The sequence below is a fragment of the Leucopleurus acutus genome (assembly GCF_964270905.1).
Source record: "Leucopleurus acutus genome assembly, chromosome: 8".
NCBI lineage: Eukaryota > Metazoa > Chordata > Mammalia > Artiodactyla > Delphinidae > Leucopleurus > Leucopleurus acutus.
Window position 1 is genome coordinate 44,633,627 of NC_139151.1, and position 27,146 is coordinate 44,660,772.

The 27,146-nt window shown below is 37.5% G+C and overlaps 1 protein-coding gene and 1 long non-coding RNA gene across 3 annotated transcripts in view; one reads left to right on the plus strand and one right to left on the minus strand.

Annotated features, from left to right (window-relative positions):
- GRM5 (glutamate metabotropic receptor 5) overlaps window positions 1-27,146 on the plus strand; it is a gene marked incomplete at both ends in the record, with an annotated part of 544,042 nt that overhangs the window by 276,224 nt on the left and 240,672 nt on the right. The window lies entirely within an intron of this gene.
- The window catches only part of LOC309965420, a 252,681-nt gene continuing 232,807 nt past the window's right edge, over window positions 7,273-27,146 (minus strand). The window contains exon 5 of the long non-coding RNA XR_014326387.1: window positions 7,273-7,465. This is a non-coding gene — a long non-coding RNA (uncharacterized lncRNA). The remainder of the gene's footprint in view (window positions 7,466-27,146) is intronic.

A 27,146-nucleotide genomic window follows, 5' to 3' on the forward strand; every position in this document is an offset into this window, starting at 1 on the left:
ACATCTTAATTCAGACCACCAGTCACATCAAATGGCTAGTGGCTACCATACTGAACAGCTCAGGGCTAGATGATCTCTAAAAATCTCTCATCCTACAGTATTAACTACATATGTAGCCATTTGTTTTTCTTTTCTTATTGAATGTTATTTTTCATGAGCACATGGGTTTACAATGGAGTGAGGGATGAAATTCTGATTTAACTGAGTTAAAAATGAGAAAAGGACATTTAAATTGCTTAGCAACTGCTGAGTGGCAATATGGTCATATCTGTCTAGGAATCCATTCTGAGGCTAAGTGACAAATGTCCCTCTGTTATTCTTTTTAGAACTGAATAGATTATAAAATAATTATATTTAAATTAACACTCCACCAAATTCTACTAATACATGTGTTGTAAATGATTTAAATCATTAGATGCCCCAGAATTGTAACCCTTATCAATTTCTGTCAAGAATACATTCTTTGCTGGAAGCATATTCTTGTTACTCCTTTCATGTGATAAAATTCTGTTCAGTTTTAGTGACACACACTATCAATCATAAAGTAATAAAACAAATGTATAACCAAGCCAACACAATTTCTGATTTCCTTGTTAAAACAGAAACTATTTGGAATTTTCATCTATTAGGTTAAAAGCAAGGAGTTTTTTTCAATAGATTTCTTTATGAATAGACTATTTTTTAGAAGTTTTAGATTTATAGAAAAATGGAGCAAATGGTTCCCTATTACCTCTGAAACACACACATAAACAATTCCCCCTATTAACATCTTTAATACACTAATTGTAAAGAAATATGGTACATTTGTTTAATGAAAATGTTGATACATCATTATTAAGTAAAATCCATATATTAAGATTTCCTTAGTTTTTACCTAATGTCCTTTTCCTGTGCTCAAATCCCATCCAAGATACCACATTGCATTTAATCATCATGTCTCCTTAGGCTCCTCATGGCTGTGATGGTTTCTCATACTTTCCTTGTTTTCTATGACTTTGAGAATTTTAATGAGTACTGGTCAGGTCTTTTGTAAAATATTCCCAAATTGACATTTGATTGATATTTTTTTCTCATGGTTAACTGGGGTTATAGATTTTTGGAAGGGAGAGCATAGAGGCAAAGTACCATTTTAATCGCATCATATCAAGGATGCAAACTGTCAACATGATTCGATTTATGACTGTTGATGTTGATCTTGATGACCTGGCTGAAGGAGTGTTTATCAGGTTTCCCCACTTGTAAAGTTCCTCTCACCTCCCACTTCCACACTTTACTCTTTGGAAGAAAGTCACTACACATACTCTCACTTTAAGATTGTAGAGTTTTGCTCCCCGTCCTTTATGGTGGAATACTTACATAATTTATTTGGAATTCTTCCATAGAGGAGATTTGTCGATTCTCTCTCATTTATTAATTTAATCAACTATTTATTTACACTGTATCAGTGTGAACTTGTGGCTATTTATTTTATACTTTACATTATAATCTAATAATACTTTTTTGTTGCTCAAATTGTCCTGCTTTGTCCATTGGGAGTCCTTTCAGTTGGCTCTTGTGCCCCTTCGATATTCCCCCATCAATTTGTATGTGTGTGTGTGTGTGTCTGTGAGTACTTCCTTACTTCATCATGGTACTACAGTATGCTCCAAGCTCATCTTTAAATATTTTCTGCACCTAGAATCAGCCATGTCTCCAAGCAGCCCTTGTTACTTGTGTTGGAGAATGGTAATAGAAATCAAGATCTGGATGCTAGGTGTGCTCATTACTACTAGGCTGTTTCGGCCATGAAAGCAAAGAAATGTATGTGTGTATACTACGCTGTGTATATACATATCTATAGACAGTTCTATATGTAATTATCTGTATGTCTATTAAATTAAACATGAGTTCTTATCGATGTCTCCAGTTCTAATCTATTACATATGGATCATTATAGCCTCCTCACCTTGCTGATCTGTAAAATCCCACCCCAACAGTGAGAAACCAGGCTTCCATCATCTGCTATCCATTTACTTAATTCTTCAATTGAGGAATACTTATATATCAGTATCATCATACTTAAGTCATATTCCCACAGTCAACAGCTTCACTGACTTCAGCACAGTATTTCCGTGCAATTCCTTTTGCCTTATAGGCTCCATTTATTTCCAAATATACTTGGGCCAGTACCTCCTTCAGTGAGGTTGTTTCATATGCTTTTAATAAAGTTAGATACTCTTGTTACAGTCTGCATTCTTTCCTGGTATCCCCAAAATCCTAAATGGCTTTTTATTAAATTGTTTGCATTAAGATTCACTTTTATCAATTTCTATAGATTTTTGACAAAGGCGTAAAGGCATATATCTACCAATATAGCAGGGGTCCCCAAGCCCTGGGCCGCGGACTGTATCATTCCGCACCCTGTTTAGGAACCAGGTTGCACAGCTGGAGGTGAGCAGCAGGCGAGTGAGCGAAGCTTCATCTGCCGCTCCCAATCGCTCACATTACCGCCTGAACCATCCCCCCGCCGCACGTGGAAAAATTGTCTTCCACAAAACCGGTCTTTGGTGCCAAAAAGGCTGGGGACCACTGCAATATAGGATCATACAAAATAGTTTCACTGCCCTGATAATCCCTTGTGTTTTATATATTCATTCCTCCTCCCTTCCCAAACCCTTAGCAACCACTTTACTTTTGGGTGTCTCTATGGTTTTGCCTTTTCCGTAATGTAATATAGTTGAAATAACATAGTATTTAGCATTTAAGACTGCTCTGTTCATTGGCAAGTCACTTAATGTTTTTCCATGTCTTTTCATGGCTTGATAGCTTATATCTGTTTATCACTGAATAATACTCCATTGTATGGATGTACCACAGTGTATTCATTCTCCTATTGCAGAATATCACAGTCACTTCCTATTTGGGGCAATTATGAATAAAGTTGCTGTAAACATTTAGCTGCTGGTTTTTATGTGAATTAAGTTCCCAACTCAGTTGGGAATAAACCTAGGAATACAATTGGATCATACGGTAGCTTTGTAAGAAACTGCCAGTCTTCCAAAGTTTACTATTTTACATTCCCATCAGAAATGAATAAGAATTTCTGTTGCTCTGTATCCTCACAAGCAGTTGGTACTGTCAGGTTTTTTTTGTTTTTAATTTTAACCATTTTAATAGGTATGTAGGGGTATCTCGTTATAATTTACAATTCCCTGCTGACAAATGACGTTGAATATCTTTTCATATATTTATTTGCCATCTGTGTACCTTCTTTGGTGAAGTGTCTGTTCAGGTCTTTTGTCCAGTTTTTAATTTGGATTGTTTATTTTCTTATTGTTGAGTTTTAAGAGTTCTTTGTATATCTTGGATACAAATTCTTTATCAGGTATGTCTTTCAAATATTTTCTCCCAGTATGTGGTTTGTTTCTTCGTGCTCTTAAGAGTGTTGTTCAGAGAGCAGAGTTTTAAATTTAATGAAGTTGAATTTATCTTTTTTTGTCCATGGATTATGTTTTTTAGGCGTTGTAACTAAAAACTCAGTGCAAAGCCCAAGATCACCTAGATTTTCTCCTATACTATCTTCTAAAAGTTTTATATTTTTGCATTTTACATTTATGTTTATGATCCACTGTGAGTTAATTTTTGTGAAAAGTGTTAAGGTCTGTGTCTACGTTCATTTTTTAAATGGGTGTCCAGTTGTTGCAGCACCATTTATTGAAAAGACAATCTTCTCTTCATTGAATTTCCTTTGTTCTTTTTCATAGTAAGTTGTCTCTATTTGTGTGGGTCTATTTCGGGTTCTCTGTTTTACTTCATTTATCTGTGTGTCTATTCTTTCACCAATACTATGCTGTTTTTATTACTGTAGCTTTATAAGAAGTCTTGAAGATGGGTAATGTCTGTCCTCCAACTTTTTTCTTATTCTTCACTATTGTGTTGGCTCTTCTGGGTCTTTTGCTTTTCCATACAAAATTTAGTATCAAATTTTTGATATCCACAAATATCTTGCATACAGAGGCTAAAACTGAAGGGACAGAAAAAAATATTCCACGTAAATGGTAACCAAAAGTGAGCAGGATTGGCTACACTTATGTCAGATATAATAGAATTTAAGTGAGAAGCTGTCACAAGAGACAGTGAAAGTTACCATGTAATAATAAAAGGGTCAATTAATCAGGAAGACATAACAATTATACTTTAAAACAACTATATGTGTGTTTTTTCTGCATCAACTGATATGATGATATGGTTTTTCTTCCTTAGCCTGTTGATGTGATGGATTATAGCAATTGATTTTCAAATGTTGAACCAGCCTTTCATACATGAAAATCATCTGGCTGGGTAACTTCTTCTCCAGGGGAAGGTTATTAATTATTGATTCCATTTCCTTAGTAGTAAAAAACCCATTCAGAAATACTTCTCCTTGCATAAGCTTGTGTGAATTTTGGTAGTTTGTATCTTTCAAGTAATTGGTCCAGTTCACCTAAGTTATAAGATTTGTGGGCATAGAGGTGTTCATAGTACTCCTTTATTATCTTTTAATATCGAGGGTATCAGCAGTTATCATCCTGTTTCATTTCTGATATTAGCAAGTTGTGTCTTCTCTATTTTTTATTGGTTAGCTTGAATAGATGTTTATAATGTTTAATAGTCTTTTCTAAGAACCAGCTTTTAGTTTCATTTATTTTCTCTATTGAGTCTTGCTTTCAATTTCATTGAGGTGTGCTAAAATTTTATTACCTCTTTTCTTCTGCTTTCTTTAGATTTAAATTCTCTTCTTTCTTTGGTTTTGAAGGTAAAAGTTTAGGCTATTGATTTTAGATACTTCTTCCTTTCTAGTATGTGCATTCAATGCTACTAATTTCACTCTAAGGTCTGCTTTTACTGCCTCCTACAAATTTTGATATTTCATTTTCAAAATATTCTTTTATTTCCCTAAGACTTCTTCTTGGACATATGTGTGGGAAACATTTGACACTGTACTCTAGCATGTATCTACACTCTTGGAAAGAATTGGGGGTTTTTTTGTTTGTTTTTTTGTGTGTGGTACGCGGGCCTCTCACTGTTGTGGCCTCTCCCGTTGAGGAGCACAGGCTCTGGACATGCAGGCTCAGCGGTCATGGCTCACGGGCCCAGCCACTCTGCGGCATGTGGGATCCTCCCAGACTGGGGCACGAACCCGTGTCCCCTGCATTGGCAGGCAGACTCTCAACCACTGCGCCACCAGGGAAGCCCTTGGAAAGAGTTTTGATGTCTTAACTTTTCATTATCAAGAAATGCGTTGCCAGTTTAGGGGCCTATGGTTTCAATGAGAAACAGAACGTAAATACAGATGGGATTTTCTCATTAAAAATATTAAAGAGGGTATCTTGCTTATAGAATCACAGTGTTACACTGATGGTACATTTAGTATGTACCATCACTTTAGTCTCTAAATTTCAAAAAATGTATAACATTTAAAAAATTTTTGCTTCAATTGGATAATCTCTCTACCTAGAAATTCCAGGGAAAATATAAGTTCTAAAGTGTGTGATTAACAAAGTTTGCATTTTCCTGGCTAGATTTCCTGACTTCATTATCACTTTAAAATTTTTATATTGGCAACAGCAACTGTAATTCTCCTTCATTCTCAAATGCTTACATGCTATATATTTTCTCTGCTTACATTAGCTTTGATGTGTGAATGTACAGAAAATGGTTATTGCAGCCATATAACAAGAGATCAGGAGTTCTGGAAACTTATTGTAAAGTGCATATAATAAGACTACTTATCTCAAAGAGTTTTTAAGAATTAGAGGAAATAACACCTGAGTTGAGGTGTTTGTTGGGACATGCTAAAGAGGACAAAGAGGAGTGGAGGGAATCTGAGGATTAGGAAACTCACTGCAAAGGCTGGAAGCAAGGGGGACCATAATGGTCAACATTTCTTGAGTGCTTACTGTATACTAGTCTCTCAGCAAAGGGTCATTTCTTCTAATTCTCAAACAACTCTTTGAGATAAGTAGTCTTATTATATTCATTTTACAAATGAAGGAACTGAGACACAGAGAGGCTGGAAAAATTGTCCAAAGTCACATAGGTAGTAAATGGAGAAACCAAAACTTGTTTAACCTAAGCTAATGCCAGAGACTTACCATTTGATTATTTTGTCTCCATAGAAAATGAAGATCAGAGGTTAACTGAAATGCTAGAACCAAGGAAGCAATCTAGAACAAGTGTTCATACAGGAGTGTATGTCAAAAACAGAAAGTCAAATCACAATGGTTACTTAGAACTTTGGAACATTAATTCAGAAAACAGAGAATAAAGCAAGGTGGGTGATCATAGGTCATCCAGGAAACAAAGTCAGGAAGCTGTTTTCTATCCCAGACATAAGTAGTCAAAGAAGCTTCTCAGTGAAGTGTCCCTGTCTGGCTAACCCTGGCCACATTAGTGATAATTCCTCATCTTACCATACCAGAGACATCCTGACTACACTTCACAATGAAAACTGGTTTTACCAACTTTTGAATATCAAATAAGTATTACATAATATTAATAAATGATTCTTAATACTTTACTAGGTGTGATTATGATATTATAAAATATATCTTTTTAAATAGCTATTAGAAATAAATAATAATGTATTGCAGGTAAAGTGCCTTGATGTAAAGGATTTGCTTTAAAATACTAGAGCAAGAGAGAGAGAGAGTTTAGGTGAGACAAGATGACTGGCAACATTTTGAAGAGTAATGAAGCCGGTGATGGATAAATGGGGATTCATTATATGATCCTGTCTCTCTTTGTATATGTCTGAAACTTTCTATAAGTAAAAGGTTAAAAAGAAAAGTGGTTTCATTTCAAGATTTTATGCTTATTGGTGATGGAGTTGGGTAATTTTATCTCAAACAGTAGGTGTCTGTTCGACAGATTTCAATTCAGCAAGGTAACTTGAAATGAAGTCTTATTTAACATATATTAAAACCCATTAAGCATATCAAACTTTGTAGCTAAGAATACCCATTTTTGATCAAGGCAAGAAAAATACAATTACTTTTATGATATTTGAATATTTTTAAGATCAAATTATACAGAATTTTTATATGCAAGGCTAAAAAGAGGAAAAGGAACATTTTTGAAAGATATTATTTCCTCCTAATAGTCTGCTTCTAACCCCAGTGGGAAACCAAAATAAGGAGAACTTAAAATTTCAGATCACTTAATTCAAGGAAGTTTCCCTTCAAGCTTGTTTCTCAAAATGAATTTGATTTTATTCTGAATTTAAATCTGTACCTAAATTTTATTACTCCTTGCCCTTGGACCACTGATTGGTGTCATTAAGTACTTGTCTACTTATAGTTTTCCATTTTGGTCTCATTAGTGGAGGAAGATCTATCTGCTGCTTCTCTGTTTTGAAGAGTTTTCTTAATTTCTGTTGCCTTCCCCAGAGACCAAGGCTCACTGTCACCGGCTCTTCCTCTAGACTGGATTCTGGGTTGTGCAGTACCTGCAAAGGAGAAAATCAGTTGAGAGAAATGTGGTATGAGAGAGATGAGGAAATGAGATAAATAAAGGTTACAAAACTTTTTAAACAGAATCATGTGGGAGATCCAGTCAGTTGAAGTCAGTTGGCTCCTGTTTCCATCTATCCTACAAAGGTTGGGATGTTTATAGACAAAGTTGGGTCCCAGGTCAACTGGATATTATCAGACCCTTATGGTTTATCCATGAACCACTTCCTCTAGACCTTGTAAGTGTGCTTCCCTCTTGAAGGCCTCAGGAGGTTCTGAGCATGTGAAGAAACTAACTAAAAAAAAAAGCCAGGGTTGAGGGTGGATGCTGGGAACCCTTTGCCCAGAGCTTGCCTATAGCAGCCCTTTGCCACCAGTATCACTACTGATATGGGCTGTGTCAGCAGTATGTGCAGTACCATCCTTGATGTTGAGGAGAATATAAAGAGGTATCCAAGCTTGCCATCTTCTTGGGGACATAGGGCTGGCACAGAGGAAAAATCATTGGAAAGGTTTATATAACAGGATATATAACAAGGTCAAGGTCCACATGAATTATTCAGACTGAGAATGTTATGGGAATTCAGTGGAGATTTAGGGAATGTCAAGAGATCTGAGCAGTAGAGAAGCAAAAACAGGGCCTTTGGAGCCTATAGACCTGGGTATTAAATCTGGCTTTGCCACTTCTTGAGCATGTAACCTTGTGAAAGTCACTTAACCACTCTGCAATGCATTGATGTTTTTATCTGCAAGGCTGATAATGGTTATACTCTCAGGTATTAATAAAAATAAATTGCTATTATTATAGAGCCAAGCATATAGTTGGTGTTCAGTCAGTGGGGGGCCAGCATTATTGATCAGTGTACTCTAGTGGACTTGCTTAGTTCTAAATTGGCATGTAGATATATGACTATTCTGGGATATTTTGAACTTACCCTGTCTTAAAACCCAACGGTCATCAAATGCTTGCATATTACTTTTGAGATTTTAGAAAGTGTCTCTGATAGAATTGTTATGGGTTGATTTCTGGGTCAAGAATAAACAAATTCCTGAGACTGGAGTCCAGGCTTAGCACTGGCACTGGTTCATCAAATGGACCAGCCATGATTCCATTCCTGCAGGACAGCATGGAGTGACAGGATGAGCTCTGCCACTTTTCTGAAGCCTTAGTTTTCTCTCGTGTCCTGGGACAGTGACACCTGCCTTTCAAGGCTTATCTGGGGATTGAATGAGTGGGGTCTGGGAAAAGCATAGCAATGTGTATTTTTCCACAATAGATACTTAATAACTGTTAGTTTCTTCCCTCCTCTTCCATTCCCTATTTCTGGGCTTCAGTTGAAGAAGCTGTAAAATGAAGGGGATGGATTTTGTAACTTTTAAGGTCCCCACCAGCCTATAACTCAATGGTTGCTGCGTATCTACTTACAGCAAAGGTGACCTTGTCATAAATAATGGTTTGCTGCACAGAATGTCTGGCTGTTAATGTCTCTCTGTCTGTTTGTAATGCACTGCTATTAAGTCTCAGTATCATTTTTTCTTGTCCTGCCTTTTTTTTTTTCCCTCTAGCCTTTCATTAGTATTATTCAGTTGGGAATATTTAATGTAAATCAAATTGCTTTCATTGCACCTTCTACTAGGCTGCGGTGCAAATTTATTTATCTAACTATGGTCCTAGATTTATAAATTCAGACCTTAGTAAATGGAGGGTGCACGATTATTCTCCTTTTGTAATTATGATATAGAAGAGAATCTTACTAGCACGTTTCTCATACTAATGTTCATTTGACAGACCTGCAAATAGCTCCGTAGTTCACCAGCTTTCAGTATCATTTCAATCTTTTCTTGAAACAGCTTTGAATTTTGCTCTTCATTTCTGCCTAACTAGTCAATATAAGCTTCATTACCATTGACAATTAACTGCAGTTCCTTCCAGCATGTATAGTCAAATCAGTGTGTGTGGTCAGTCATCTAGAACAAATTAGAAGTATCTGCTGCTTTGGGGGCTACAGTCTGCAATTTGTGGTTAGTGATTAACTGTGGAAAATTGTTGTTACATTTCTGATATGATGCAATGTGATTTTACATGCCTTACATCTCTTCCAGACTGGCTGTTTGGTTTACTGATAATTTGCATCCTGGCAAAATGGCCCAAAGCCTATACTAAGGCTTTACAGTCATATGCCTTTCACTGTCACTAAATCCTGCAAGCCTGCTCAGACTGGGGGAGCCCCCACAATGAAAGAGACAATGTCCTCGAAGAGGTCACCATTGAGGGTCATTTTGGGAAAGGCCCAGGCTTTGTCATTTCCAATCAACCTGAGTGGAGCCAGCAGTGGAGAGGCAAACTGTTTGGCATAGGAGGTAAAGTGTGCAGATCCCAGATGTCTGAAAATGAAGGTGGGGTAAAGATCTAACAAACTCAGGTTATCAAATTATCATATGCCCACTACTCTCCGTTATCCCCCAGAATCCTATGTGCCTCTAAAAAACTCCTGTTTTTTTAATCATGACCTCTAATGTGTACCCAGATTATGTGCCCAAGTTCTGTGCCAAACAGTGACAGCTTGGGTGATTATTCTCTGTTGGGGTTTTCCTCAGAGCTTTGCACATTTACTTACCTATCAGAGTCCTTTGGGGAGGGTGAGATGTTTCCTCAACCTCTTCCCAGAAAACCTTGGATCTGATGTCATAGCCCATGCAAGGGCAGATATGGAGTTTATATAAAAGTATGGTGTAATGGGTGGCAGTCTCATTAGAAGCAGAGCCAAGGAGAGTTTTCTTTCTTTTTTTTTTCTTTTAACATCTTTAATGGAGTATAATTGCTTTAAATGGTGTGTTAGTTTCTGCTTTATAACAAAGTGAATCAGTTATACATACACATATGTCCTCATATCTCTTCCCTCTTGCATCTCCCTCCCTCCCACCCTCCCTATCCCACCACTCTAGGTGGTCACAAAGCACCGAGCTGATCTCCCTGTGCTATGTGGCTGCGTCCCACTAGCTATATATTTTACGTTTGGTAGTGTATATATGTCCATGCCACTCTCTCACTTTGTCCAAGCTTACCCTTCCCCCTCCCCATATCCTCAAGTCCATTCTCTAGTAGGTCTGCATCTTTATTCCTGTCTCACCCCTATGTTTTTCATGACCTTTTTTTTTTTAGATTCCATATATATCTGTTAGCAGACGGTATTTGTATTTCTGACTTAATTCACTCTGTATGAGAGTCTCTAGGTCCATCCACCTCACTACAAATAACTCAGTTTTGTTCCTTTTCATGGCTGAGTAATATTCCATTGTATATATGTGCCACATCTTCTTTATCCCTTCATCTGTCAATGGACATTTAGGTTGCTTCCATGTCCTGGCTATTGTAAATAGAGCTGCAATGAACATTGTGGTACATGACTCTTTTTGAGTTATGGTTTTCTCAGGGTATATGCCCAGTAGTGGGATTGCTGGGTCATATGGTAGTTCTATTTTTAGTTTTTTAAGGAACCTCCATACTGTTCTCTGTGGTGGCTGTATCAATTTACATTCCCACCAACAGTGCAAGAGGGTTCCCTTTTCTCCACACCCTCTCCAGCATTTATTGTTTGTAGATTTTTTGATGATGGCCAATCTGACCGGTGTGAGATGATATCTCATTGTAGTTTTGATTTGCATTTCTCTAACGATTAATGATGTTGAGCATTCTTTCATGTGTTTGTTGGCAGTCTGTATATCTTCTTTGGAGAAATGTCTACTTAGGTCTTCTGCCCACTTTTGGATTGGGTTGTTTGCTTTTATGATGTTGAGCTGCATGAGTTGCTTGCAAATTTTGGAGATTAAGCCTCTGTCAGTTGCTTCATTTGCAAATATTTTCTCCCATTCTGAGGGTTATCTTTTCATCTTGTTTATGGTTTCCATTGCTGTGCAAAAGCTTTTAAGGTTCATTAGGTCCAATTTGTTAATTTTTGTTTTTATTTCCATTTCGCTAGGAGGTGCGTCAAAAAGTATCCTGCTGGGGCTTCCCTGGTGGCGCAGTGGTTGAGAGTCCACCTGCTGATGCAGGGGACACGGGTTCGTGCCCCGGTTCGGGAATATCCCACATGCCGCGGAGCAGCTGGGCCTGTGAGCCATGGCCACTGAGCCTGCGCGTCCAGAGCCTGTGCTCTGCAACAGGAGAGGCCACAACAGTGAGAGGCCCACGTACCACAAAAAAGAAAAAAAAAAAAGTATCCTGCTGTGATTTATGTCATAGAGTGTTCTGCCTATGTTTTCCTCTAAGAGTTTGATGGTGTCTGGCCTTACATATAGGTCTTTAATCCATTTTGAGTTTACTTTTGTGTATGGTGTTAGGGAGTGTTCTAATTTCATTCTTTTACATGTAGCTGTCCAGTTTTCCCAGCACTACTTATTGAAGAGGCTGTCTTTTCTCCACTGTATATTCTTGCCTCCTTTATCAAACATAAGGTGACCGTATGTGTGTGGGTTTATCTCTGGGCTTTCTATCCTGTTCCATTGATCTATATTTCTGTTTTTGTGCCAGTACCATACTGTCTTGATTACTGTAGCTTTGTAGTATAATCTGAAGTCAGGGAGCCTGATTCCTCCAGCTCCGTTTTTCTTTCTGAACATTGCTTTGGCTATTTGGGTTCTTTTGTGTCTCCATACAAATTGTGAAATTTTTTGTTCTAGTTTTGTGAAAAATGCCAGTGGTAGTGGATAGGGATTGCATTGAATCTGTAGATTGCTTGGGTAGTAGAGTCATTTTCACAATGTTGATTCTTCCAATCCAATTACATAGTATATCTCTCAATCTATTTGTATCATCTTTAATTTCTTTCATCAGTCTCTTATAATTTTCTGCATACAGGTCTTTTGTCTCCTTAGGTAGGTTTATTCCTAGATATTTTATTCTTCTTGTTGCAGGGGTAAATGGAGTGTTTTCTTAATTTCACTTTCAGATTTTTCATCATTAGTGTATAGGAATGCCAGAGATTTCTGTGCATTAATTTTGTATCCTGCCACTTTATCAAATTCACTGATTAGCTCTAGCAGTTTTCTGGTAGCAACTTTAGGATTCTCTATATATAGTATCATGTCATCTGCAAACAGTGACAACTTTACTTCTTTTTTTCCGATTTGGATTTTTATTTCTTTTTCTTCTCTGATTGCTGTGGCTAAAACTTCCAAAACTATGTTGAATAATAGTGGTGAGAGTGGGCAACCTTGTCTTGTTCCTGATCTTAGTGGAAATGGTTTCAGATTTTCACCATTGAGGATGATGTTGGCTGTGGCTTTGTCATACATGGCCTTTATTATGTTGAGGAAAGTTCCCTCTGTGCCTACTTTCTGGAGGATTTTTATCATAAATGGGTGTTGAATTTTGTCGAAAGCCTTCTCTGCATCTATTGAGATGATCATATGGTTTTTCTCCTTCAATTTGTTAATATGGTGTATCACGCTGATTGATTTGCATATATTGAAGAATCCTTGCATTTCTGGGATAAACCCCACTTGATCATAGTGTACGATCCTTTTAATGTGCTCTTGGATTCTGTTTGCTAGTATTTTGTTGAGGATTTTTGCATCTATGTTCATCAGTGATATTGGCCTGTAGTTTTCTTTCTTTGTGACATCTTTGTCTGGTTTTGGTATCAGAGTGATGGTGGCCTGGTAGAATGAGTTTGGGAGTGTTCCTCCCTCTGCTATATTTTGGAAGAGTTTGAGAAGGATAGGTGTTACCTCTTCTCTAAATGTTTGATAGATTTCACCTGTGAAGCCATCTGGTCCTGGGCTTTTGCTTGTTGGCAGAATTTTAATCACAGTTTCAATTTCAGTGTTTGTTTTAGGTCTCTTCATATTTTCTGTTTCTTCCTGGTTCAGTCTCAGAAGGTTGTGCATTTCTAAGAATTTGTCCATTTCTTCCAGGTTGTCCATTTTATTGGCATAGAGTTGCTTGTAGTAATCTGTCATGATCTTTTGTATTTCTACAGTGTCAGTTGTTACTTCCCCTTTTTTCATTTCTAATTCTATTGATTTGAGTCTTCTCCCTTTTTTTCTTGATAAATCTGGTTAATAGTTTATCAATTTTGTTTATCTTCTCAAAGAACCAGCTTTTAGTTTTATTGATCTTTGCTATCATTTCCTTCAATTCTTTTTCATTTATTTCTGATCTCATGTTTATGATTTCTTTCCTTCTGCTAACTTTGGGGTTTTTTTGTTCTTCTTTCTCTAATTGCTTTCGGTATAAGGTTAGGTTGTTTATTTGAGATGTTTCTTGTTTCTTAATGTAGGATTGTATCGCTATATACTTCCCTCTTAGAACTGCTTTTGCTGCATCCCATAGGTTTTGGGTCGTTGTATTTTCATTGTCATTTGTGTCTAGGTATTTTTTGATTTTCTCTTTGATTTCTTCAGTGATCTCTTGGTTACTAAGTAGTGCATTGTTTAGCCTCCATGTGTTTGTATTTCTTACATATTTTTCCTGTAATTGATATCTAGTTTCATAGTGTTGTGGTCAGAAAAGATACTTGATATGATTTCAATTTTCTTAAATTTACCAAGGCTTGATTTGTGATGCAAGATATGATCTATCCTGGAAAATGTTCCATGAGCACTTGAGAAGAAAGTGTATTCTGTTGTTTTTGGATGGAATGTCCTATAAATATCAATTAAGTCTATCTTGTTTAATGTATCATTTAAAGCTTGTGTTTACTTATTTATTTTCATTTTGAATGATCTTTCCATTGGTGAAAGTGGAATGTTAAAGTCCCCTACTATGATTGTGTTACTGTCAATTTCCCCTTTTATGGCTGTTAGCATTTGCCTTATGTACTGAGGTGCTCCCATGTTGGGTGCATAAATATTTACAATTGTTTTATCTTCTTCTTGGATTGCTTCCTTGATCATTATGTACTGTCCTCTTTGTCTCTTGTAATAGTCTTTGTTTTAAAGTGTATTTTTTCTGATACGAGAATTGCTACTTCAGCTTTCTTTTGATTTCCATTTGCATGGAATATCTTTTTCCATCCCCTCACTTTCAGTCTGTATGTGCCCCTAGGTCTGAAGTGGGTCTCTTGTAGACAGCATACATACAGGTCTTGTTTTTGAATCCATTCAGCCAATCTATGTCTTTTGGTTGGAGCATTTAATCCATTTACATTTAAGGTAGTTGTCGATATGTATGTTCCTATTCCCATTTTCTTAATTGTTTTGGGTTTGTTATTGTAGGTCTTTTCCTTCTCTTGTGTTTCCTGCCTAGAGAAGTTTCTTTAGCATTTGTTGTAAAGCTGGTTTGGTGGTGCTGAATTCTCTTAGCTCTTGCTTGTCTGCAAAGGTTTTAAATTCTCTGTCAAATCTGAATGAGATCCTTGCTGGGTAATCTTGGTTGTAGGTTTTTCTCCTTCATCACTTTAAATATGTCCTGCCACTCCCTTCTGGCTTGCAGAGTTTCTGCTGAAAGATCAGCTGTTAACCTTATGGGGATTCTTTTATGTGTTGTTTGTTGTTTTTCCCTTGCTGCTTTTAATACGTTTTTTCTTTGTATTTAATTTTTGATAGTTTGATTAATATTTGTCTTGGCATGTTTCTCCTTGGATTTATCCTATATGGGACTCTCTGTGCTTCCTGGACTTGAATGACTATTTCCTTTCCCATATTAGGGAAGTCTTCAACTATAATCTCTTCAAATATTTTCTCAGTCCCTTTCTTTTTCTCTTCTTCTCCTGGGACCCCTATAATTCAAATGTTGGTGCATTTCTCGTTGTCCCAGAGGTCTCTGAGACTGTCCTCAAGTCTTTTCATTCTTTTTTTCTTTATTCTGCTCTGCAGTAGTTATTTCCACTATTTTATCTTCCAGGTCACTTATCCATTTTTCTGCCTCAGTTATTCTGCTATTGATCCCTTCTAGAGAATTTTTAATATCATTTATTGTGTTGTTCATTGTTGCTTGTTTCATCTTTAGTTCTTCTAGGTTCTTGTTAAATGTTTCTTGCATTTTCTCTATTCTATTTCCAAGATTTTGCATCATCTCTACTATCATTATTCTGAATTCTTTTTCAGGTAGACTGCCTATTCCTGTTCATTTGTTAGGTCTGGTGGGTTTTTGCCTTGCTCCTTCATCTGCTGTGTGTTTCTCTGTCTTCTCATTTTGCTTATCTTTCTGTGTTTGGGGTCTCCTTTTCACCGGCTGCAGGTTCGTAGTTCCCGTTGTTTTTGGTGTCCCCAGTGGCTAAGGTTGTTTCAGTGGGTTGTGTAGGCTTCCTGGTAGAGGCAACTAGTGCCTGTGTTCTGGTGGTTGAGGCTGGATCTTGTCTTTCTGTTGGGCAGGTCCACGTCTGGTGGTGTGTTTTGGGGTGTCTGTGGTCTTATTATGATTTTAGGCAGCCTCTGTGCTAATGGGTGGGGGTGTGTTCCTGTATTGCTAGTTGTTTGGCATAGGATATTCAGCCCTGTAGCTTGCTGGTCGTTGAGTGGAGCTGGGTCTTGGCGCTGAGATGGAGATCTCTGGGAGATTTTTGCCATTTGATATTACATGGAGCTGGGAGGTCTCTTGTGGACCACTGTCCTGAACTTGGCTTTCCCATCAGTGGCACAGCCCTGACACCTGGCTGGAGCACCAGAAGCCTGTCCAAGGAGAGTTTTCTTGAAGCAACATTTGCATAGCAAGCTTCCTGTTTTTATATGTCTTTTCAAGAGTTGAAAACAGAATATCGAAAAGATACCTGCATTCCCATGTGTATGCAGCATTATTCACAATAACCAAGCTATGGAAACAACCTAAGTGTCTATTAACTGATGAATGGATAAAGAAAATGTTATATATATATATATATATATATATGTATGTACACACACACACACACACACACACAAAATGGAATATTATTCAGCCACAAGAAGGAAGGAAATCCTGCCATTTGTGACAACATGGATGGAGCATGAGGGAATTATGCTAAATGAGATGTCAGACAGAGAAAGAAAACACTGTATGATGTCACTTACATGTGGAATCAAAAAAAGTTTTACTCTTAGAAATAGAGTAGAATGGTGGTTACTGGGGGCTGGGAGATGAGGGAATTGGGGAGATGTCAGGCAAAGGGTACAGACTTGAAGTTAGAAGATAAATAAGTTCTGGAGATCTAATGTACAGCATTGTGATTACAGTTAACCATCATGAGTTATATACTTTGACATTGCTGAGAAACTAGATATTAAATGTTCTCAGCACAAAAAAATGGTAATTATGTGACTTGATAGAGGTGTTAGCTAATGCTATGATGGTAATCATATTACAGTATATAAATGCATCCAATTACCATGTTATACACCTTAAACTTACACAATGTTATATGCCAGTTACATCTCAAAAATTTTTAAAAGAGGCAAAAGAAAAGGGTTGATGGAATTTGTGGAAGAGCTAAGGCGTCTCCGGTAGAAACTGAGTACTTCCTCCTCACCTTTCTTCTGCTTCATCTATTCTGATTGGGGGGAGGGGTTTTATGATGACAGATCTTCCAAATCTTTGTAGAATCAGTTCTCAAATTTCAGTGTGCATCAAAATTCCCAGATCGGCTTGTTAAAAATGCATTCCTCACACCTCCAGATTCTCAGTTAGAAAGCCTGAAGTAAGGAGAAGAATGTGTCTTTTTCAAAAATTCTTCAGGAGATGCTCAGAGGGGGGTTCCAGAGGGGTCACACTTTGAAAGCCTTTCTCTGTATGATGCTACTACTCTCTCTCCTCATAAGCTTTCCATAGAGAGGAGAAGGTAGATAGATAGGGAGTTGCTAAAAGAATATCAGAGTCTCCATTTCAAAGTATAAGTGCTCCTTGATTAAATGGCAAATTGAAGGTTTTGTTATATGGAGAGAATGCTGGATGAGACGTTAAGAAACCTTTATGCCAGACTTGGCTCTACTTCCTAACTTTTTCTTCTCTAACCATTAAGTTTTCTGGCTCCTTTAGTTTCCTCTTCTGGGAAAGAAGGATTTTAATGGTATCGTTTCTGCTTATCTCACAAAATTGTTGTGAAGATCAAAAGAGATAATAATGGTTATGAAAGTGCTTTATAAAGTATTATGCAAATGTAAATAATTATTATTATACCTTGTCTAGAATTAGAAATGACCAGAGATTGAACTCCATGACCGCCTAGATCTTTTGCAGCTCTAATCCCTGTTATTAGGGAAGGGGTTACACAAATGTCATTCAGTGCCATGCTTTACAGCTATTAAAGGGTCTGTAAATATCTCTGCACAGCTTAACCTTCCTTCCACTTCACCATAGCTGAACATGCTCATCAGAGATGGCAGTGGGGGTGGCTTGATGATGTTCTTTCACTGAGGTAGTCATCTTGCTTGCTGGGCCACTTCATTTTTTTTAATGTCTTTGCATTTATAACAAGTGTGTGCTTCTGTGGGTGCTTGTCTCAATTTCTCAGGCTCGATTATCCTCACAGCTGGATCTATTTCCTCCATGAAACCTTCTCTTAACCCTCCTACCCAGACACACCACCACAAGTTTGAGTCTCTATTCCCTCCTATGTGCACTCTGTGTTTATTACTGGAGCACTGCCTCACTAGAATATGAATTTTTTGAGGGTGTAGATCACGTCTTGATCATGGTCTATTCCCTGCATTTATGCATGGTTCACTGTAGGCACTTGATACAGAGTGAATGCATGAATGTAAGAAAAAATGAATGAAAGAGCCCCATCTATAGGTTCAACTATATCCAGTTCTTGAGTCATTTCCTGGCAGATTCAATAAGAAACTCAGCAGTCTCAGCCCCACCAAAAGAAGTTTAGTGTGAAGTCTGATCACCCCAAGCCAAACTCTGGCTGTGAAATTACTGTGCCATGACACCTACCAGAAACAGGTGCCTTGAAGGTTATGTGGTTTCCAAGTTACAGTGTTCCTTTTTCTCCTCCTGTGCTGGCCCGGGTGTGGGACTGAAATTTTGTTTTCATTCTCTACTCTCTAGTGTGCCTAATTGCTTGCCTGATATTCCAGACCACTGATCTCACCTAGTTTTGACTAGCCCTATTTCTAGACTTGGATATTAAGTCTTTTCATCATAAATATCATTGAATTACTTATCACTGAACTCCTCTTAAGTGTAAGTGGTTGCTGCCTAGTTTCCCAATTCTCAGTCTGCCTTCTAGATTTAACTCATTAACTGCCACAGGTGTAGCCATTCTCACACTCCGCACCCAGGTACACACTCCTGATCAGTTACAGCAATGAGCCTCGTTAAGACAGCAGAGCAGGAAGATACTACCAATAGAACATATATGGGACATGATGAGACCATCCCCTGTTGTATCTCTGATTGCTTTACCATCCTTGCTAGGATCTGCCTGTACAGCTAGATTTTCATCCTCCAACTTGCCAAGTCCCTCACCCTGTGAGCAAATTCTGCCTCTTGGTCCCATGATACTGAGATCCTAGCAGGCCTTATGCACTTACTGATCTTGGCTACAGACATGTGAATGACAGGAGAGAGAAAAAGAAATTCCTCCTGATTCTCACCAAGCCTTATTAGAGGAAATGTAGTATTTTGGTTAAAAGCATGGGCTCTGGAGCCAGACTGCTGAGGTTCTAATCCTAACTCTGAATGACTTGGGCAAGTTATATAAGTTTCCTGTGCCTCAATTTCCTCATCTTTAAATATTACCTACCTCATAGGGTTACTTTGAAGATTAATGAGTTGAAATGTATGGGACATTCAGAAGAGTACCCATCTGAATCCTAACCATATAGTCTCTAAAAATATATGTGTTGCTTCAACATATATTTAATTCTATTAGAAATTTTAAGTGGAAAATATTCATGAATAAATAGTAGAATTAAATAATTGAATATGAGTAAATGAGGGATGAGGTGGAAAGATACTCCTCATGGTAGAATTTGAATTAGTGAGTGTTGAAAGAGTGATGAAAATAGAAAAAAAATCATCATCTGGTAAACGTCATAGTAATAATTGTTTCAGGCAAGTATCATCAGTGGATGCTAAAATTTGTGTGTTAAAATAATGAGAAATAGGATATTTTCATATTCTGAAAGCATCTCTCTACAATGCACTTAGCTGTTACCAAGGAGAAAACAGTAACTTGATATCGGAGAGGCCAGACAAAAATCATCTTAACCAAGTGATGAACATCAAAATGAACATCATTAATAAGAGACGTATCAATATCATGTGCCTCTTGATATGATTCCCTAGGAGGGCTCAAAATAACTTCTGTGGTATTCTTACCAAAAGTATGCAATCTAGATTTAATCAGGAAGAGATGTAGACAAACCCAAATTGAGCAATATTCTACAAAATAACTGGCCAGTATTCTTCAAAAGTGACAGCCATCAAACATAAAAGAAGACTGAAGATGTCTGAAAGGAAACTTAAGGTGACATGACAACTAAATGCTGTATACGATCCTAGATTGGATCCTTGTCCAGAGAAAGGTCTTTAGTGGGGAAATTGAAAAACGTTGAAAAAACTCAGTAGACTAGTTACCAGTTTAGAACTGAAGTCAATTCCCTGGTCTTGAATATTATACTTGCTTATGTAACCTGTTACCACTTGGGGAATCTGGGTGAAGGTTACATGAGAATTATTTGTACTACTAGGGGGATTTTTATAAGTCAACTTATTTACCATATGCCAAGAAGGGTACTAGTTCTACTTCTGGCATAGTTACATAAAGCAAACATAGGGGTTTATACTCCAGGAATGAATAGTCTAGTAAAAGATATAAAATGACAATGTAAAAGGTGCTAAATGCTATGAAATGTTTAACTCTAGGTGAAGGTTAGAAATCAAGAAATCTTTTCTGACGGGAATAAAAATACTTCATGAACAAGGCAGCATTTTAGCTGCACTTTGAATGATATCTGGAATCAAAACACGTAAATTTAGGGGAAGAAGGGAAGTCTCGGGGGTAACAGGGGCATTACCAAAGAGCCCAGAGCAGGTAATTTCAGTGAGAGGTTCATTGTGGCGCATGAGGAATTTGTAGGAGATAAGTGGGAGGTGGGTATTAAAGTTTCATTGACAAGGGTCTTGAAAACAGTGACAAAATGTAATTTCATCCAGTCGTCAGTAAGGAGCCATGGAAGGATTTTGGACAGGATGATGTCAATATCATTAAGTAGAGAGGTACAAGGTACTGTAAGTAGAGAGGTACATTAAGTAGAGAGGTACTGTATTATGAGGTGGAAGTGAAGGTTGTGGCATAAAACACTGGCTACTTTATGTTATTTATTTATTTATTTTGCATTTTAAAAATTTATTTTTTATTGAAATATAGTTGATTTATCAGTACAACTTTGTGTTAGTTTCAGGTGTACAGCAAAGCAATTACACCTTACAAAATATTTTTTTTTTCTTTTTTTTTTAACATCTTTATTGGAGTATAATTGCTTTACAATGGTATGTTAGTTTCAGCTTCACAACAAAATGAATCAGTTATATATATACATACATTCCCATATCTCTTCCCGCTTGCGTCTCCCTCCCTCCCACCCTCCCTATCCCACCCCTCCAGGCGGTCACAAAGCACCGAGCTGATCTCCCTGTGCTATGCGGCTGCTTCCCACTAGCTATCTACCTTACGTTTGGTAGTGTATATATGTCCATGCCTCTTTATCGCTTTGTCACCATTTACCCTTCCCCCTCCCCATAGCCTCAAGTCCATTCTCTAGTAAGTCTGTGTCTTTATTCCTGTTTCACCCCTAGGTTTTTCATGACATTTTTTTTTTTAAATTCCATATATATGTGTTAGCATACGGTATTTGTCTCTCTCTTTCTGACTTACTTCACTCTGTATGACAGACTCTAGGTCTATCCACCTCATTACAAATAGCTCAATTTCGTCTCTTTTTATGGCTGAGTAATATTCCATTGTATATATGTGCCACATCTTCTTTATCCATTCATCCGAGTATACAAAATATTGAGTATAGTTCCCTGTGCTATACAGTAGGTCCTTGTTGTTTATTTTATATTAATATATAGTAGTATGTATACGTTAGTCCCAAATTCCTAAGTTTTCTCTCGCACCCCCCCCCCACCTTTCCCCTTTGGTAACCATAAGTTTGTTTTCTATGTCTATGAGTCTGTTTCTGTTTTGTAAATAAGTTCATTTGTATCATGTTTTTAGATTCCACATATAAGTGATGTCATATGATATTTGTCTTTCTCTGTCTGACTTACTTCACTTAGTATGGTATTCTCTAGGTCCATCCATGTTGCTGCAAATGGCATTACTTCATTCCTTTTTATAGCTGAGTAATTTTCCATCGTATATATGTATCAATACCACATCTTCTTTATCTATTCATCTGTCGATGGACATTTAGGTTGCTTCCATGTCCTGGCTATTATAAATAGTGCTTCAGTGAACATGGGAGTGCGTGATATATGCCCAGGAGTGGAACTGCAGGATCATATGGTACAACATTCAGAGAAGGAAAAGTAGTCTGCAGGTATGAGCATTGCTTTCTTAACTGTGAAATAGTTGCTCATGTTTAAATTGACCAATCAAGAATAGTGAACTCAGAGATCTTCACGTTTGCAGAGGCAGATGGTGGAAGTGAAAAAGAGTCCTCTTATGAGCAGCTCTATCACTAATACATTTGCTACTCAGCTATCCCAAACAATATATGGGGCAGTTTTAAGTAAAGGCTCGGAAGTGGATGAATATTTTATTATAATGCAAATTTAGGGAAGGCAGCCCGTGAAATGCAATTCAGGAACCAGAGGACACCATATTACTGAGGTTCTGACCATTGATTTCTCTATAACATATCTTAAATACCCATTTATTGCACAAATGTTGAAACATAATACTTAGGTTACCAGCTTTACATGATATAATAAGTCTTTTTATACTCTATTCTTAAGTTTTATATTCAGAAGAGATTTTATAATTATGCTAAAATACAAATAATAAAACGATAATACTATAAAAATACAGAAACATGAGTTTAAACATTTCAAAAATGCCCTATGATTTCAAATGTTAGTAATAGCTTACAGTGTTTTGCTTCAAAACTACTCTTTGAATAACTGAATTTTTAAAAATCTATTTTCACTAGATAAAATTTCCAACTTTCTTCATTCTAGTTTATTCATTTTCATATGCATGTTTCAAAAATATTATAATTATGAATTCTGCATACCACTTTTTATCACTTTAACATTTTTAAGATTTTTCTGTGTGTTATGGTTTTTCTTATGTATTGGTTTCAGTGACAGCAAAATATTACATCATGTAGCTAAACCTATTTACCTTAATCATTTTACTGTCACTGGAGATATAGGTTATTTTTACTAACTGTTATAAGCAGTGCTAGAACAAATACCCTTGTGCATGTAAATAGTTTTTTCCTAAATTAAAAAATATTAAGTATTTAGAAGTATCCACTTCTAAAGTGATGTATGTTCTAGTTCCTAAAAGTAAAGTGGGTTTATTTAACTGATCAAAAAATATATGGGGGCTTCCCTGGTGGCGCAGTGGTTGAGAGTCCGCCTGCCGATGCAGGGCACACGGGTTCGTGCCCCGGTCTGGGAAGATCCCACATGCCATGGAGCGGCTAGGCCCGTGAGCCATGGCCGCTGGGCGTGCGCGTCCGGAGCCTGTGCTCCACAACGGGAGAGGCCACAACAGTGAGAGGCCCGCGTACCGCAAAAAAAAAAAAAAAAAAAATATATATATATATATATGGCATTTTTGCAATTGGATTAATTCATGTAATTTAATTAATTATTGATAATTAATATTGTTCAGTTTGATGGAAATTATTAAAATAATGAATACATTTGTTCTGAAGTCCAGAGAAGGAAATCTTCCAAAGATGTGCAGCAAATTCACACAGAAGATAGGAATGTAAACTAAGGTTTCTACTTCTTGTTTAACCTTTCTTTCAAAACATTTGTTTAACCGCATACCATGAATCAAAATCATCATTGCTGTCTCTTGGATACTAGGATAAATAAGATCATCTTTGCCCTCAAGAAGGTTACAGCCTATGGTGGAAAATAAGCAAGAACATTCATTGTTAGTGTAGTAAGTTCTATTGGAATAACATAACCAGGTATCATTTGACAATAATTATTAATATCAATTTGAGTGTTTGGTATTAGATTCTTGATGTGTGATTTTAATCCTCATAATAATCCTATAAGATATAACTAAAATTAGGTCCATCTAATAGACAAGGAAACCAAGAATTAGAAAGGGCAAAGGGCTTCCCTGGTGGCGCAGTGGTTGAGAGTCTGCCTTCCAATGCAGGGGACACGGGTTCGTGCCCCGGTCCGGGAAGATCCCACATGCTGCGGAGCGGCTGGGCCCGTGAGCCATGGCCGCTGAGCCTGCACATCCGGAGCCTGTGCTCCGCAAAAGGAGAGGCCACAACAGTGAGAGGCCCGCGTACCGCAAAAAAAAAAAAAAAAAAAAAAAAGAAAAGAAAGGGCAAGTAAATTGCCAAAGGGCATGTCAATAGTCAAGATTCAAACCTAAGTTCATGATTCCAAATTCTCTTTTATTATTGAAAAACCAGCAGTGTTGTGACTTGTGTAATTTTTTTAAATTGAGGTCTAATTGACATATAACATTATATTAATTTCACATGTATAACGGAATGATTCAATGTTTGTATACATTGAAAAATGATCACCACAATAATTCTAGTTAACGCCTGTCACCTTACATAGTTAAAATTTTTTTTTCTTATGATGAGAACTTTTAAGGTCTGCTTTCTTAGCAACTTTCAAATGTGCAATACAGTATTGTTAACTAGAGCCATGACACTGTGCAGTATATCCCCATGACTTGCTTCTTTTATAACTGGAAGTTTGTACCTTTTGACCCCCTTCACCCATTTCTCCCAACTCCACCCTCTGCCTGTGGCAACTACCAATCTGTTCTCTGTATCTATGAGCTTGGTTTGAAAACTAGCATTGTTGATTAGAGTATTATAACTCCCCAAATAAACTTTGAAATATAGGTCCCTAATTCCTTAGAGTTTCTCGGGGAAAGTAACAAATCCATTACATTTCTCCTGTGCCCTTTTTTTTTTGCAATTGGGCCATAGTTTTTCTTTGCCTAGCCCTGCACTGTCCAGTTGGTGCGTCAACCATATTAATGCCGTAGCACATTGAGAAAAATGGTAATGTTTTCCCGGCATAATGCATACACAGATGGCTGGAAGTGTCTGGCTCATGCTCTGCCCAAGGCTGAGAGGATCCGTATCTCAAGATGAGCCAGCCAGCACACCTTAGGGTGACCACTTTCACTTCTGGAAGTGCTATTAGTAATTATGCCAGGACAACAGGCTTAAATTCAGTCATGCTGGGCAAACCAAGACTGTGGAGACACTAATTATGCAACAGCAGTTAGAACTTCTGGTCTGTATTGTTTGTTATTAGTAGAAGGAAAACAAAAGTTTCCAATGAAAATACTCCTGTGTCAAAAGCAAACACTAGAAATTCTCCGTGAATTAAAACCAGTGTCTCTGGTAGTAGCTCATTTGTATAGTTACCTTTGTTTGAAAGGTTCATGGACATAGTAACTAACTGTGCAATTTGGGGATAACATAACTGCTGCTCCCATTTATAAAGCTCCCAGATATAACTTCATAACATTAAAACTATTTTCAAGCTGAATTTCATTTAGTCTTTTAAAATCTGTTAAAAAGGAACATGTATAGCTTGATGTTAAAGAAGATTAGAGACTAAAATCGTGACAAGATGCCCCCCACCTTTTAGTTTCCACAGACCTGGAATAAAATACCACAAGACGTTCTGTACAAGTCTCTCGTGTAGCTTTCCTCTTGTTGACATGCCTCGTATGATATGCCTCAATACTCCCATATCAGTATAGAAGACAGATCACTACACGTGGAATTAAAAAACAGTAATTCTTGCTTTACCAGTTATAGGCATTGTGAAATAGCTGAGGCTCAGTCTTTTCGTGAAAAAAGAAAAGATGTGAAAGAACTTAACATATATTAAACCTCTTCTATATGTTACATGCCCCTAAATTTCATCAGGTTTCATCAACATTTAAGTATTTGTTAAATACCTCCTGGATGTAAGACACTGGGGCTTCCCGAGAAAGACACCATTCCTTACTTCAACTTAGTTCTGGAGGTTGGACCTGCAGGGTCTATTCAACTCTTAACTCTGCCTGTGACAAGGCTGAGACCTAGATGTGCACCTTAATGGTACTGAACTGTCTGAAGGAGCCATCGATAACGAAATCTGTATCTGAACGTAAGAAGCAGCATTTTATAGAACTGACTCTTCTCTTAGCAGACGTGAATTTTTTTCACAACTTGAACTTGAAATTGCAGGCTCATATCCAGACATAATATCTGGGATTCATATTCTCTCCTTCTCTAGTGGCTTTCTCTTTTTAAAATCCTGGATTCCACAATCAATTTATTTAGGTAGCTTAAGGGGCCAGAATTTAGTTTGATCTCTCCGGTGCCTTTATTTCCTAGATGAACAGACAGATTTGGAGGCTATACGACAAGACTGCACAGCCTCAACATGCATGGGAGCCTTGGGAAAGGGGCCAGAGTTTTTCCAGTACTCCTCTTGTTAAACTGTGCTGCCTCATTCTTGGTATATTGATGATAAATAATTTTGCATCCCGATGGAATGACTACTGATACCATGAAAGGACCACTCCAGTTTTGCCGTGGTGTATTATATTGTTGCCATGCAAGGGGATTTAATGACAGAGGATCAGAAAATTATACAGTTTCCCCATCCATTGTTATCCTGCAGAGAACCATGCCTGAGTGGGCCAACTGAAGGCACCACAAAAAATGCTGGCAAAGCAGGACCCTGCGTTCTTCACACTCACATATTTGTAAGAAAATTGGAAAGGAAAGCAGGGAACATCAACTCCACTATGTAATAACAGAGGCTTCTTGGTTGAGGAAACAGCCTTGTTGGAAAGGGGACCTTCAGAGTGGAGCTACAGGAATCAGCTTGTTCTGTCTTTGAGCTGATCAGACCTGCACATCTAACTTCTTGCAAAGCGATGCCAAGCAAGAGACAGAGAGCAAATAAGTCTCCAGGGCCATCAGAACTTATCTTTCTTCACCTGTGTAAGGTCGGGTAGACATAAAATCAGTCTGCACGTGAAAACACAAAATCCCTGGAAAAGTTAGTCTATGAATCCAAAATTAAAGCAAACTTCATATTATTACTCGGGATGGGCGGATTTCAGGAAAGTTTTGTTTTGGTTTTGGTTTTCAGAATTCCTTGTTTATTTTTCTATATACTTGAGGTGGGCTTTATTTCTTGTAGAATGTTAGAACTGTAAGGATCTTTAGAAATCATAGTGTTCAGTCCCTTTGATTGTGGCTTAAGAGAGGTGAAGAGGTTTTTCTAAGGACATAAATAGAGTGACCACAATTTGTTGTCTAAATCAGTACAACTTTGAGAGTGCTCAAACGTATTATCACTCTGGGAGAACAGGCATGAAGGGAAATATCACAGGAAAACTAGGCCGCATGGTCACTCTAGGCGTAAAAGTAATTAATAGTTGTGTCTTTTGAATTTGGTTATCAAACAGTTTAGCAAGTGTACCCCCCTCTGGACTGTGGGTTAGAGCCTGTGGCTGGTTGTGTGTATCGTGTGTCAGTAGGATGGAGAATGGCATTACCCCAGGCTAT